This window comes from Acanthaster planci, linkage group LG03 (genome assembly GCF_054643075.1).
Source record: "Acanthaster planci isolate LZ-2023a linkage group LG03, COTS_SCS, whole genome shotgun sequence".
NCBI classification, from domain to species: domain Eukaryota; kingdom Metazoa; phylum Echinodermata; class Asteroidea; order Valvatida; family Acanthasteridae; genus Acanthaster; species Acanthaster planci.
This window is the reverse complement of record NC_141779.1, coordinates 14,213,482-14,229,590: the sequence shown is the minus strand read 5'-3', so window position 1 is coordinate 14,229,590 and position 16,109 is coordinate 14,213,482. Positions and strand designations below refer to the sequence as shown.

General features: G+C 42.2%; 1 long non-coding RNA gene across 7 annotated transcripts in view; it reads left to right on the top strand.

Moving 5' to 3' along the window:
- LOC110991216 (uncharacterized) overlaps positions 1–16,109 on the top strand; it is a 43,252-nt gene that overhangs the window by 7,685 nt on the left and 19,458 nt on the right. For 4 of the 7 annotated variants that reach the window (XR_015424625.1, XR_002600108.2, XR_002600107.2 and 1 more), the window contains exon 1: positions 12,227–12,482. This is a non-coding gene — a long non-coding RNA (uncharacterized LOC110991216). Of the gene's footprint in view, positions 1–1,649; positions 1,775–2,155; positions 2,330–12,226; positions 12,483–12,506; positions 12,982–16,109 lie in introns of those variants that run through there. The other 3 variants (XR_002600110.2, XR_015424624.1, XR_002600114.2) reach the window with 3 other exon arrangements.

Sequence of the window (16,109 nt, the reverse complement as noted above, 5' to 3'; positions counted from 1 at the left end):
AAGAAAAACAAAACAAAACAAAACAAAACAAAAAACCGTAATCATTATAATTTTCGGGAATATAGCATGAAGTTCTTTTTTTACCTCCGTTTTTCCCGACTGATCAACCCTCCCGTATTTTTCAACTTAAGGTAAACAAAATTCTAACATTTCAGTTAGCCACCAATTGGAGGAGCCAACTATGTACAGTTCACACATCTTGTATAAGCTTGTATATAACTGGTTTTGGTTAATCTTATTTTGATGCGAGAACTACATGAGAAGTAAGCATGGTTCATACGAGACCCAAGCTTATGGGGCCGGGGTGCTGGAGAGACACCAACTTGACAGTGTCACGATGTTTCATCCCCTAACCGTTACCCGTCGCATCCATCTCTATCCCCCAAATCTGCATATTCGCCACTGATCATTAAGTGTTAAAACACTGAACAAAGGGCATTGAAAGCTGGATTGGCATTAGAGTTCACTTAGTTTTTTCCTTTTTTTCGGGGGGGGGGGCAGTATGTAGCAATTTCGATTACTAACTCAACCAGTTAATGAGATTGATAGTTGAATATACATGCTCAAAATTCGAAGTGTTGTCTTACTGAGGGATAATATCAACAATAATATCGGGAAAAAATTATTGATTTTTATATGATCTATTTGCTAAGATGGATATTCCTATTATGTTAAGGTTATGGAGGGTATTATGATTTTATATACCACTTTGTGAATTTGTGCTTTATTTCCATTAGATTCCTATAATGTATAAGGTTATTAATGATGAACCAATTATCCGATTTCCAGTCTCATTTGAAGTTGTCCATAGAGCTTACCCCCCCGCAAGGCCACGCACGCATTTTAAACTTTTTTTTTAAATTTATTTATGGTTTTCAAACATGTCACTACTTGTTACAACTAGATTGCCCACAAGCAATCATTTACTCCGATCTAACAATATTATGCAAAACCAGACAACGTTGTGCGGAAAGCAAGATGCAATAAACGACGCCCTCTCGGAATATACGCCATTACTTTTTTAAACGGAGAAAGGGCCAGGGTTTTTGAGGCTGTACAAAGTCGACATGCAGTAACGACTTGGGCCAAGACTGGCTAACAAATGGGACTTTCCCTAACGCCTCAGGCTGGTCGATAAAGTCTACCCAATCCGTGCAATTTTTTTTTCACATGTGACCCTTATGTTCTTCCGTATATCTGGAATTTCCTGCCAAGAAAATAATTAAAAACAGAAAAAAAAGAAACGGTAATCTTAAAAATTTTCAGGGCTAAACTATAAAGTAGATTTCCCGACTGACCGACCCTCCCGGATGTCCAACTTAAGATAAAAAAATGGAGTCTTCTGAATAAAAATGGGGACCCAGAGTGTTACCAAGCACCTGTCTTGTCTTTTCGTCTCAGGCCTAAGCTTCCTGGAAGCATGGTGGAAGCATGAGTCGTTTTCAAGTTTGAATGGTGCAGTGACTGATATATGTAGTCTGTTTTCTTGATTGCTATAGTAAAGTGCTGCCGTCTGTAACTATTCGTCTTATTGTTGAAAGAGATTTGGTATGCCATCTGAATGCGGAAAGAAAAAAGCGTGTGATTGATATGCAAAGTTCGTCTTTCTTTGCCCACTGGTGGTTTTGAAGTCGCAGCGCGCGTTATTTTGCCAGTTGCAATTTGCACATACAGCAGTATCTCGTCGTATTCTCTCCTGCCGAAGAGTGTTGAACCGCTGTGCATTTGCTACCCGAGATTTCACTTTTCCGTAAAGTAGTATCACCATTTGTGGGTAGGTCTAATTGCAAAAGATCCCATGGACTGACTTTTTAGACTGAGAAAACAGGCGATGGTACAGTTGAGAAAACTATAGAGGAAGGGAAAAATTATACATACTCCGATTTTTACTCGGCATGTTGGTAATTCAGATGGCAAAAATAATAAGGGCATTCCTTCCTCCCTGCTAAGGGTCACTACACAAGTGTGGAGTGAATATAGTGTAGTATACAAATAACAGAAAATTGTTCCGAAATTAAGGGGAGGATTGCATCAAACATAGCATAATGCACAGATGAACCATTCACAGCTTGCAAAGATCTACCCTTAAAACTTTAGTCACAGGAGGCCTGCACTCATTACAGTAACTTAATGCTTTTCATTTAAATTTTTACAGGACCGCTTCAAGGAAATCTAATCAGTGTTGATCAGCATGGTGGTTCTGATGTTGCATTCTAGTTGTAGACCAGCAGGGAACATGGACGATATGAACGACAAAGGAATGAAGGTCTGGTCTTTAGCACCCTGAGGAGTCTGACGGCTGTCATCTTTTGCGGCTTCCCACTGGACAGTGAGTGAGTGTCTTTTTTCATGTTTATCGTTTCTTGCTTTCTTTTCTTCTTGTCTTTTTATGTCTTATCCTGTTTTCATTTTTCTTTATTATGTGTTTCTCATTTGCTCTTTTCTTGCTTGTCTTTGCATTTCTTGTATGTTCTCTTCCTGTTGATATCCATCTTTGGTATGATTGCCTTTCTGGTTTGTCTTACCTACTTGTGTACTTCTCTCTGTGTCATCCGTTTGTCTTGTCTTGAAGGGATCGGGTAGAAGGGTAGCAGTCTCTTTACTCCCCCAGGGGATGTTGTCAAATTAATCCGAAACTTTGATGGTCAAAATCTGTTTTTGCATTGAACTGCCCAAAAGAGAATGGAGCTTCATTTAATTTACCTGAATACAAACTATGTCTTTGGATGCTGTTGAAGCAATGTATTCCCTCAATCACAATGATCAGATTAACTTTTTCCATCTTTTTTGCAGTGCAGATACCAAGAGATTAGACAGGGTAACTGCAATGTTTAACTGATGCCAACCAGGGAGATTAGCAGTAACCTGGGTGCATGCTTGATTACATTGAAACAAAGCAATACTTTTCAAAAAGAAAACAACCAGATTTTAACAAAAGATACATATCGCAATAATAATTGTGTCATATTCTCACAAGATAGACGAGTGGGGTGGAAGATGCAGGAAAGATGCTGATATACCCAAGGACAGTAGGAAGTATTTATGATTGAGCCTATTGCTAACAGTGCTCTAGCAGGTAGAGCGGTTCCTAAAACCCTTTACCTACATGTACATGCTTTTTAGTCTGTCCCGAATACAACACTAATTTCCATCATGCGAGCCTTTAATATTAATTTAGTTCTGGAGATTTCTTCCACCGATGAACACACTCACCCACACACCGAAAAAGAGAATGATAGATATATTCTGTGAACATGTTTGGATTGAAAGGCTGAATTGAAGCAATTCCTCAATGAAAAAGGGAAGCCCCCTAAAATACTGGAAGGTGCAATCCTGTAATGCAAGCAATGGAAAGACTTTATTGCATTACAAACGGAAGTTTGGTTTGTATACCTGGCACATAATCATGTAACTGTGAAAGGCTTCCTTGTAATATTTCATTTCATGCAAATGAAAATACTTTGATGAACTTGAATAAAGCTCTGCAGTGTTATGTAAATATGGGTACCACCAAATTTAAGTTGAGTCCAAAATATGCGAGATGATAATTTTATCTCATTGGAAGAATTTGGTCAAATCAACCTCAGACTGAGAGTCGTAAGTGCAACTGAAGGCTGTGCAAGTTCAAGACAGAGGCATTTGTGAAATATTGTTCATGTACCCCTTTAAGACCCCTAGACTAACTGTTAATATGTTTCTCTCTATCAGTCTGAGAATCACATGTAAGTTGCCATTATATCACTTTGAAAAATCAGGTTTGTAAGTTCTTATTTTCTGTATTCATAATTATGTATGACCCTGTCATTTAATTATTATTGTAGATAGTTTGTTATCTTGCTGCAAAAGCCACAAAATCTTTCTTTGGCTAGACTAATATTCTTGTATCTGAGCAACTAAAGACTGATAGGGTCAGCTGCATGGTATGATTTTGGGGAACAAAACCAGTAACATACTTGACCAGGCAAAAGTCATGGATGGAAGACTTTTTTTGTGTGAGTTTGTTAATGATATTAAAGCAGAAAAAACCTGGATTCGAGCCTAAATTAAAATAATCAAAACAGCAAAACTTTTTAGAGATTTGTTTGGTAATCTCACATGGGATTCTACGCTTAATTGAGCACTGAATTTAGGAGAAGCTCGATTGTGTTTTCATACAAGCGTATTCAGTGACGGACGTTTTGATGTGTTGTTTAGTTTAGGCACAAAGTAATTGCTCGGCCAATTATTTGACAGCATTTCAAATGGATTTATTTTAAATGGTTTTTCACGTCAGTCCGAATCTACCTTTGAAGTTTTGAGTTTGTTTTCCTGAATCAGATAATTTCTTTTCTGTGAGTCTGTAACTTTATCTTTATTTGTTGTTGATACAAACCCCCTCTAGAATCCTTTCTTTTACCTTACAAGTTTACAGTAAAACAAACCACTCACTGGAATCTGGAAAAGACTTGGCGCGATATCTCTGTAGAAGGCGCTGGGTTAAAGACTCTCTGGGGGGCCTGGGACCAGTTATGCATGAGGAACGGTGTTCTATCTACACAAGAGATGGGAGGATGACACGGGCGAGACTGCCATTTCTTGCTGGTTGTTTCATCAGAGTTGCAAACGGAGATCCTGACAAGTTTAACAGCCCAACTGGAGGACATCTTGGGGTTAATAAGACGTACGAAAAGCTGAAGGGTCGCTTTTATTGGAATAAGATGCCGGAGACTGTAGAAGACTGGTGTCGACGGTGTTTGGCATGCGCCCAACAGAAAATGCCGAACCGTCATGCAAGGGCGAAGTTTCAACAGCAAATCTCGGGCGTACCGATGGAGAGAGTCGGCATAGATATTACAGGACCTTTCCCAGAGACCCAAAGCGGCAACTGATATGTGCTGAAACCTATGCCAATTGTTCTATCGATGAAGAGACCATCGCCCGAGTGTTCGTTGAGGAGTTTGTTTGTAGTTTTGGTGCACCCCATCAGCTCCACACGGACCAAGGTCGACAATTTGAGGGTACCCTTTTCCGTGAGATATGTAACTTATTGGGCATACACAAGAGAAGGACCACGCCCTACCACCTGGAGAGCGACGGGCAAGTTGAAAGGTTGAATAGAACTATGAAGACAGTGTTGGGGACGCACACCGCGGCAAATCAAAAGGATTCGAATAGATATTTATCTACGGCGATGATGTCATGTAGGGCCTCACCTCACGAGAGCACTGGACAAAGTCAAAACAGGATGATGCTTGGTAGAGAGACCGATCTTCCAATTAACCTCATCTCTGGTTTTTAGCAGGAAGAGACATCGGAGACCTTGGCCTGTGCCACCGAGCTGAGACGGAAAATGGAGCACTCCCATGACATTGCCAGAAAACACTTGAAAAGATCAGCCAATCTACCTATGCTGCCATTACAACCTCAAAGCACACCCAGAGCTGTACCGCAAAGGCGACGCATTGATGGTTCGTTTTGTCACATCCTTCTAAAGCAGGGGGTAATGTAACATACTGCACCGCTGCAAGTTGGCAGAGTGCCCACTCTAAATGCAAATTAAAAGTTTTGGCGCGCGTTCGCTCAGACATGTGAGCGCGCAGGGACGTGTATAGCAGCAGAGAGAGTGGACTGTACGAGTATGCCAAGATGGGGGAGGAAACCAACCTTCTCTTCAAGCTGTCAAAAGCGGTTTGACATTCCTCTGTCTAGTTGAATATGCGTGATGCCTCTGTCAGGCAGTGAAGAGGTCGGCCAGCTCAGCAAAGCTCGGTACAATTCTCCTGTAAGGGGGGAAGGCCTAGGAGCCCTTGCACCTCACGAACATTGGTGGGAACCGGCCAGTTCTCGACCTGCTGAATCTTGTCAGGATCTGTTTTCACACCGTCTGACGACACAATATGTCCAAGAAAGGCAACTTCCTTTTGGAAAACGTGGCATTTCTTGGGTTGCAATTTCATCCCAGCAATCTTCATCATGTCAAGGAGAAGTCGTAGGCGTTGCAGATGCTCCTCGTATGTTCGACTATTACACTATGATGTCATCTAGGTATACTAGGCAAGTCTGCCATTGCAGCCCACTGAGCACTTCTCCGTGAGGCGTTCGAAAGTCGAGGGCGCATTACATAAGCCAAATGGCATCACCGCGAACTGGAACAGACCACAGTGTGTGGAAAATACTGTCTTGGGCTTATGTTCTTCCGCCATGGGCACCTGACAGTACCCAGATGCACTTCAAAGGTACTAAAGTAAGTAGATCCAGCTGGAGCGTCGATCGTGTCATCGATGCGGGGAATGGGATATGCGTCCTTCAGGGTGATTGCATTAAGTCGCCCGTAATCCACGCAGAACCTGACACTTCCATCCTTTTTACGGAACAGGACAACGGGTGAGGCCCAAGGTCCACACACTGAATTGATGACACCTCTTCTAAGCATTGAAGCAATTTCCGCTTCGGCTACAGCTCTATGATGGAAGTCACCACACAGGCTGTCTGATCGGTGCATGTTTACCTGTTTCTACCCGGTGCCTCGTCAGATCTGTTCCACCCAAGTCTCCTTCCTTTGAGGCAAACTGTGCCTGGTACTCAATCAATAGTTCTCTTAGCTGATCAGTCTCCTTCCTATCAAGATACTCAAGACTCCTCATGTACAATTCTAAAATATGGTCTGGGATTTCACCCATCTTTTCTTGCCTCTCCCTTGGATGGCTCACGGGACTAATTCTGTCTTGTAGTTTTTCTATTTCGGACTGCGACAAGTCAATTCTAGGCCAAACTGCGTCTATCATCTGGTATGTCCCAGCTGTAGTTCCCTTATACAAGGTCACTGTAATCTCGGTGGGGTTTAACAATCTCAAAGGGAGCGTCTTGTAAGCTGTACTTACTATGGTGGAGGCAAGCATCAGGTTTTTTTTCTTCAACAAGGTATCACTCGGTCCTTTCATCCCGACACATCAGCCACAGGGTCTTCCAGGTTCCCTGCTACAACTATCTCAGTCTGCGGGGCAATGACCACAACAGTCACACGACAGTACTCCTGCCGGCTTTCCACTGTCTCTCGTAAGGGCAGCTCCAGTTCCCCCAAGGCCAGTCTTCGATTTGTAACGTCGATAGGCAATTCTTGGTTAGCAGAAAATCCAAACCTAGTAACACATCGTTAGTAATGTCAGCCACTCTAAATCTGTGCCGAATTTGCCGACCACCAAGCTGAAGTTTAGCACCCATCTCCCCTGGCAAGACCAAGGTCTTATCATCTGCTAGTTGCACCCTTGTGTCCGTGCATGTTGCACTCTGCCAGGCTTCTTCATGTAACTTTGTGAAGTCACTCTTCGATAAAATTGACACCGTGGCACCAGTATCCACAAGAGCAACTTCCTCAATCCCGCTGACTTGGGCGTCATCATGTAATCCACTGCCTGCAGCAGCCACATTCCAAGTACATTTGTCTTGGGCCCCTCTGTCTTTGCTGGGTCTTGGCCCTCAGGCGCAGTATTTAGCAGTTTCCCGGATTTTCCTTCGGTTTGATTGGCTTTGAACTGGTCTCACCAGTCATTGACGCATCGGCTTCTTTCAGTTTTGGGCACCGTCGTTTTATGTGGCTGTACTTCTGGCATTCATAACTCCTGGGTTCGCGTGTGTTTTTCTGATTCGAACCCTCCAGGCTAGTCCCACGTCTTGTGGATCTTTTTCTTTATCATCTCTAGTTGTTCAGCTATTTCTTTAAGCTGACTCTGTATTCAGTTGTTCCCTGCTATGTTTCTATCGTAGAGTTTTCAGGTGTTGGCGCGAATTGAACATTGCGCACTTTCTTGAGATCGGCAAGCCGGCGTTCCTTTTCCACTCTTAGCAATGCCTCTAGTTCAACCGCAGCCGCCTTGGTGTTCGCATCTGGATAACCCTTGTCCTTATCTCACTGTGATTTAGGGCATCCATAAAATGACCCCTTCCCATGCGATCCCGGCTGTCGCGACAGCCGGGATTGCATGGGAACCGACATGTCGGCAGGCAGTTCCAAGTAGACCTGGTCAACAAGCCTCGTTATATCTTCGGCCAACCCCTCTAGACTTTCCGATGCCTTCTGCCGCCGGTTTCTCAACTGAGCTCGATGCAACTCTTTTCTTCCGGTCGGGTTGAACTGCGCCTCCAATGCCTGGACTAGTTTGTCGTAGTCATCAGATGCTTCCTTTGGTTGGCTCCCTAGGCATTGTTGTGCTGTTCCTGTCAGCAGGACAGCTAAGTACTGTAACTCTGCACTGTTGTCTTAGCCATTTATTCTGGCACACATCTCAAAATGTTTTATGTCCAAAGTCCGCAGGCTCTTCCTATCATATCTGTCTGGTTTGATCACGGGCCTTTCCTTTGTGCAGACTGCCCTCTGTTGGTCACTTTGTTGACCATCAGTACCCTTCAGGTTTTCTGCCGGCACTACCGTTTCCTGTGCAGATGCTGCACTTACTGGTTTATTCTGGTGTTAAATGCTGCAAGGCAACCTTGGCACAACAGGGAATAACGCAAATGTTTCGCCTAGTTCGCATGGTCCATTGTATTTCAGGACTTTTTCTGGGGCACTGGCCCTGGAACATGAATGGCCGTGCCCATATGTCTGTCTGACAGATCATGGTATTCTCCACGCGGTAATGCAGCTCTTGGTATGATTCAGTTCTTTTACCCTGAGCAATACGGTCGCTGAGACAGCCGGCTGGAACCGATGCTGCAACCACTTTGACGGCTGGTTTGTCTCCTTTCTGCACCACAATCCCTGGAGCGCCCGGTTGGCGTCCAACCGGCGCAGCTACCTTTGGAGCGGCCGGGTGATCTCCATTCTGCACTGCAGTCCCTGTTGCGGCCAGTTGGCGTCCAACCGGTGTAGCTACCCCAGGAGCGGCCCGTTGGTCTCCATTCTGCACTGCAATGCTCGAGCGGCTTTTAGCAAAGTAGCTGCTGAGAGTTTGTGAAAGGATTTCCCTGCTCAGCCTCAAGTACTCCTCTTCTAATTTCTTGTTCAGCTGAACAATTGACAACTGACAACAGTCATTTTTCTCACAATAGCCTCTGTTCTCGCTTTCAGCCATGGCAGTGATATTGTTGCTCTGTGTGCAACGAAATAATGGTTGGTAAAATCAGCGGTCGGCACAGCCTGTCAGTGGCCGGTGGTATGTGGTAGCGGCCGGTTCTAAGGGAGGAGCGACTGTAGAACAACACGGCGGGCGTTACAACGGGGAAGCGGCCGGTTCTACGGAGACGGGGCCAGTTCTCAAAAGCTGCCGGTTCTTCGAAGACGTGGCTGTAGCATAATTCACCTGCCGAAGGAGGGAGAAGCGGCTGGTATTTGAAAGCGGAGTGGATCACCAAGAAGTGGTTAGAGCGGCCAGTGTATGGAGAAGTGGCCGGTGCTACAAGGAAGTGGCCTGTGCTCGAAAGTGGTGTTTACTACGGGGATTCGGTCGGTGCAGTGAGTACAACTGAATAACAATGCAACACAGTCCCGCACTTTAAGCCTACTTGAGTTTTTTCTTTCGGCTCCGGTTTTCACCCCCGCCAAATAACCTAGTTAATTATGCTACACAAAATGCACAACTTCAATCCCGCTGCTGCCACCAAAGTAATGTCCACCGAGCGGTCTTTGGCCTGATTGGGGGATCGACTTCCAGATGTTGGAAATGTGTAGGCCTTCACTAGAATTTCGTAGCCTAAGGATGGGGGCCTGTACCCTATTTAAAAAAATCACCTCACAGATGCACAAGGTTGGCTTCCAACTCTCTCTTTTATTTCTAAGGAAAGAACAAGAAGAAACGCTACTTACAGCAGTAAGTTCACCCCGTTGCCCGTGACTTTCGTTTCTTGTCTATATTCACCAAATACGTAACATCCGACAACTGAAGGTTACCCGGATGCGGTCGTACATTCCATTCTCTCTGCTGCTTTACAAATTACATCCCTGCGCGCTCACATGTCTGAGCGAACGCGTCCAAAAACTTTTATTTAATTTGCATTTAGAATGGGCGCTCTGCCAACTGGCAGTGGTGCAGTATTGTTACAAGATAAATGATTTTGGAGCTTTCGTAATTCTTCAAACGTCATGTTTATTTGTTCACAAGTTGGGTTCTGAAGAGGCTGTGATGGAAATGTTTTAGGAAATGAGGTGAAATATTTTTGGGGGAGGGAAGAGATAGATATTGTCCTATTGAATTCTAAAGTTGAATACTTTAATGCTAATAGAAATCAATCTTGAGAAATCAGAAAACAGAGTCATTAATTAAAAAAGGTCTGGAAGCTCTTTTTCCCCAAATAATCGATAAGGAGGGTGGGCATTAGAATGGACTCTTTTTTGTATTCATTGCAGTTAGATATTTCCCAGTTCTTACCATACTCACAATATAGAGCGAACGCAGTAAGATTTACTCATGCATGTGACCCCAATTTCCTTGAAACCCGTGAAATACCTTCCAAATAAATGAAGACATGGATTTGGGTCATGACCACTCAGTTATGACCAGGGTAGGTAACCCAAGAACATGATGTTGGCGTTGTATCATTTTGTTCGTTATATGGCAGCGTGTAAGGGTTGAAACCCATAGAGGCATACAGAGGCTGCTTGTTAATTCTTTCGAAGTCGTAATGTCGTCGCGGCGAGTTACATCGGCGCAGCATCTAATTGATATCCCGCCACGCCGAATATCTTATTCAGTAACAGGTAGTTTCATAAATCGTTCATAGTGTTTCATCGTTCTGAAATGTATCCTCAGAGTGGTATGCAGTGAGTCTGGGTTTTACATTACTTGAAACAAAGAGATCTTCAGGCGTGAGACAAAACAAAAAGGGTTTAAAATAATGATAATAAATAACCAAAGTAAATTTGAAAACGAGATATCATTCCGCTGATTCTCTTATGTTAACAAGTTGTGTCGGGTAATATTTCACCATCCTTCCTGCATATCCAAAAAACAAGACAGAAAAAAATGCAGCCTGCCCCCAGGTACAATCTTGGCTCCGCCCCAGTAGTGCATTTCAAAACAGCTTGATTTGCACTAACTCCCCCACCCCCGTCCAAAAAAAGAGATATCTCAGTTTTTGGTGTGGATGCTAATACTCTGAAGTGAGATGGACTACTTTGTCTTCTTGGTAGACTGTCAATTGGAAGGATCATACAAACAATCATTGACATTAGCGCAGGGGGGACCCTGAAATATTAAGAATATCCAACACCCCCCAGCCAAAAAGGTAAAAATAAAAATAGAAAAGAAAAGATATGACAATCATCGATTTGCTCTAGAAAAGAAAGAAAATTGAACCTCTCCAGCTTTTTAAAATTATTTGCCTTACCTTGTATTTACCGTACCCTGAAAAAGTGGGTTTCCCCGAAAATTAATTCCAGCGACGCCCCTTCATATTTTTATCCAAGCGTGTTGTCATAAAAAACCTCGATCATGGAAACATGTGAACTTGATATCATTTTAATAATAAAATTTGCAATAATTTTGGCGATTTCAATGGGCAAAAATGTAACACTGAAAAAAACCCACGAAAGCACACGTTTTCAAGAACTGAATTACAATGCCCAGGCTTTTGACCTCACAACACGTGTTTGCTCGTACGGATCACCCTTTTTGGGCGCCGGGCGAAACGAAAACCCGTGTCAATAAAGGCTGCTCGAACTCCACCATAAACGCTATTTGGAGGGCGCTATTTCAAAATTCAAATAATCAATTCGCTAAAAAGTCTCTCAAGAGGGCGCTATTCAATAGATGGGGACTCGTGTTGGCAGAAACTTGTTTTCTTGAGGGCGCTGTTTTATAATCCCGTGCAGAGTGATTTTCTTTCTTGAGGGCGCTCTTTAAGCTAAGTAGTGCAGCGCCCTCAAGTTTTTTCCAGAACATTAATTAAATTGCGCCCTCAAGGAATAAATAATGTTGCAAATGTAAATTTTCACTTTTGGGGGATGGGCTCTTTTGGGGCGGAAAATTCAAATATTCATTGGTTAACCTACAACAATTTGAAAATCAAATGAAATCTTACGGACCAAACAACACATTATTTTTTGTTCTAGAGGCCTCAGAGACTTCGTTTGCCCGGAATGGGGCTCCGAACCTTGTTGATTTTACTCCGTAGTTTTCAACGGAGCTGGAATTTGTTCAGTGCACCCTACAGTCCGTTCAACCTGTAGGGCGCCCTCAATCATATCGCAATTTTCCGTAGACTGGTTCCCATGCCACACGGTAATTTGTTTTCACACCGTAGCTAGCTGATCAGCCGTACCCAGAGGGTAATTGGCTCTAGTCGTGTTAACTCGCGCCTGAAAAGAAACTAGTACTGTGTATTACACAACACGCTACGCGTGTTACGAGATCTCAACCATGCGAGCGCGCGAAAACACGTAATGTTAGTTCCAAGATTTAATACCAATAAATTTCTGTATTACTATGATTTCTGAATTTTGATACTTCGGAGTTGATACCGATAGACCGCTGGATTGTGACAGTGTTGGCTTGACTCCTCTTCCCTTGATGGTAAAGTTGTTTTATAATCATGTTGTTATTGGTTAAGGCGGGTGTTGGTCATGCACAAGCCGTCTTGGTGAAGTTAGATGTGTGATGGGGAGGTTTATTCACCTGATGTCTTCAGTAAACTTTTGAAATTCCTTCATATTTGCGCATACATCAAATGCTTTTGAGTCAACTCGTACTTTGGGCGACTTTTACCTTGGACAACTCATACCATGGGCAACTCATAGTATACCTGGGACAACTCGTGGGGGGTACATTGGGGCATGGAGGGATTGGGGGAAGACGGGACGTGGGTGAAGATGGGACATGCTGTTTCTGAAGCCCATTTCTGTACTCTATCTAACGTTCTTCCCATCCCTGATGGCCAAAATGGTTCCATACATTTGTAAAGTACAAAAGAGGGCGCACTCCTCAACTACGTACGAGCTGTACCTATCTAGCGTGCGACTGTGATGGGTAGAACCGTGTCAGAGAGTTTTGGCAGTTCGCTACTAGCGGTGTGGTAAGTCCTATGTAGTTCTTTAGAAGCCATTTTCAGAAAGGGAGATAGATGTTGTTAAACCTGCAGGATCAGTTTTTATTGACAAAGTATTCATCTTTTCCTCTATGTTGCACTTGTGCTTAGCAGTCGTGTCATACATTTTCCCAGCAAACATTTTGAGCTGTCTCATTTTGCCCCACTTTTGACATTTTAATGGGGGGGGGGGAGATGGGACAGGTTTTAAATTGTCAATTTTTAAGGAGGGAATTTGGGGAAAGAAAGGACATAATTCTTTATTCAAGTATTGTAGATGTTTAATATCTTTGACAAATGAATTCTAGGATTAAAGAAAAAAGGTTCTGTGAAATATGTTAAAACTATTTAGGTATTTGGCTCTCACTTAATTTTAGAAAGTGTTAAAACTAATCTTGAAGTGCATTTACTGTCCTATTTAGATTAGATTAGATTTAGCTTAGATTAGAAATTTTATTGTCTGCATCATAAAAAATACAGAAATTTTGTTTCCATTGGTACATCCAAATAAAAAAATTGGTACTTAAAAATAGACAACAATTTACAAAATTTAACCAACAAGATTAACCCACTAAAACAAATTTAGTCATATAAAAATTATTAACACAAATAAAAACTACCAGAAAATCCACAAACTCTTCCTGTGTAGGGGAGCTCCTTAATTGGATCCCTTAATTACGAACAGCTGATTTGTTAAATGAATAGAGTTGGGAACAAAGGATTGCCTGTATCAAGTTAGGTTTGTACGAGGTGCACAAAGTCTAAAACATGGATCTATTAAAACCAAAACACTCAAAAAGTGGATGAGTTGGATCTGATAGAATGACATGTACCTAAGATATTCTAAGTAGATATTGTCATATGTTTGCAAGGTGAGACCTACTGAGCGTCGAGCCATTTTCCAATACGCTCAAACCTATCCCTGTTTTTTTTTGTGAAAGTGAACCACACACACTAATTGTGACGTGCTCTGTAAAAATGAGTCACAAATCTCCGGAGTTAGTTTTGAGTTTTACTTTGTATTACATTGACGAATTTGAGCTCGATGTGTTGATGTGTCACTCAGTTTGGTACAGTGAAAGTGGACATTGTGTAGATGTTAAAATGTTGAAGATTCCTATTACTTTGAACACTGTGCAAGATTCTTTCAAAGGCCTTTAACTGGAAATTGGCTCTGGAGACATGCGACTCATTTTCACAGAGCAGGTCACAATTATGTTAAAAGTAACAATGCTCTGTATTATGGATTGGTAGAGTAGACGTAGGGTCATCCTGTCAACATTAAACTGTTTGAGCTTGCGAAGGAAAAACATCCGTTGGATGGCCTTGCCAAAGACTACCTGGGTGTTTTGTTCCAGTTAAGTTTGTCATCAATAACACTACCAAGATATTTGTACTCATTAACCCTTTCTATATCGTTGTCATTAACTCTAACAGTCCTCAGTCCTCCAACAGGTGAAGGATTGAGGAGTGTTAGCGTTAATATAAACAGGTTCATGAGCTCCAGTGTTGTGCTGAAAATCCGCAATCATTTCCTTAGTTTTGTGGGTATTAATAATCAGAAAATGGCAGTCACACCACTCCACAAACTTTGCTACCTCCGTTAAATAACAGATTGAATCGTCGGTTAAATAGCCTGTAATAACTGTGTCATCTGTATATTTAATTATACTACAATTTGAGCTGGAACAGAGACAATCGCTTGTGTAGAATGAAAATGACAGTAGTGAAATAACACATCCTTGAGGAGCACCTGTGTTAATTACCCTGTCCTCAGACTTAACGTCTTCAATTTTAACCCACTTTGACCTGTTAAGTAAAAAAACATGAATCCACTATGTAATTTTTGGGTTAAGATTTTGGCTTGTCCAAATGACTGTACAGTTCATGAAGATAAACCAGCACCCCATCATCAACCCCCTGTTACTCAGGTATGGGAATTGAAACTTGTCCAAATAAGAACCTGCATCTCTAAGAAGAAAATTCAAAGCAAGCTTTTCAAGACATTTCATTATGTTTGATGTCAGAGCTACTGGGCGGCAGTTGTTCAAGACTGATGCCTTACTTCCTTTTGGGATAGGAACTATCATAAAGGTTTTCCACAACTGCAGAATGACCCCTCTATCTAAAGTCAGTTGAAATATTTTTGTAAAAATACCAGAGAGTTGATAGCTACATGTCTTCAAAATCTGATTACCTACACCGTCTGGTCCCGAGGCCTTATTAATGCTCAGGCCTAAAAACACATTTCCTACATCAATCTCATCTATTACAATAGTAGTGTCCTGATCAGTGCTGATTTTCAGAGAGTCTTTCAAGAATTCATTTTCCCTAGTAAAATCATAATTTTCAAATCTACAATAAAAATTGTTCAGTTCATTTGCAAAATCACATTTACATTTCAGTAATTGTTTCTTTTGTCTGTATCTGGTGATTTTCTGCATTGCTTGCCACGAAGCCCGGGAGTTATTCTGTTAAAAATTTTGCTCTAATCGCCGTTTGTAGTCATTCTTGGACAGTTTAATCTGACCCTAACAACTTTTTGTAGCTCCTTTACCCTCTCCGTACAACCAGCTGCAAAATCATTCCTCTTCTCGACGAGTAGAGTCTTAAGTTCCCGCATCACCCACGGTTTGTTACTGGGGTAAACCTTTTTCTTTATCAATGGCATAACTGAAACAGAATTTAATGTACTCTGTCACAGTTGTAACAATAATATCTATTGAGTCCATGCAATCAACCAAAGCACTCCAGTCGGTGCACTCAAGGCATCCACACAGTTGTTCTTTGGATTCGGTTGACCAATTCTTGGTTGCTACAGTAAAAGGCTTTGATTGTTTCAGAGCTTGTTTGTACGACGACAGTAGCTGAATGATGTTGTGGTCAGAGTTGCCCAATTTTGGATACACCCTGTCTTTATATGCGGATGCAATATTACCATAACGTAAGTCTAAGACTGCATGCGCTCTTGTTGGTTTGCTAACAAACTGATGGTATGAAGGCATTACTTGATCGAGACTGCTGTGGTTGAAGTCTCTGAACACTGACAAATTTGGCAGAATCAGGGTAGATACTTTCTAGTCGCTGAATTCTGGTAGCAATTGCCTCACTCGTGA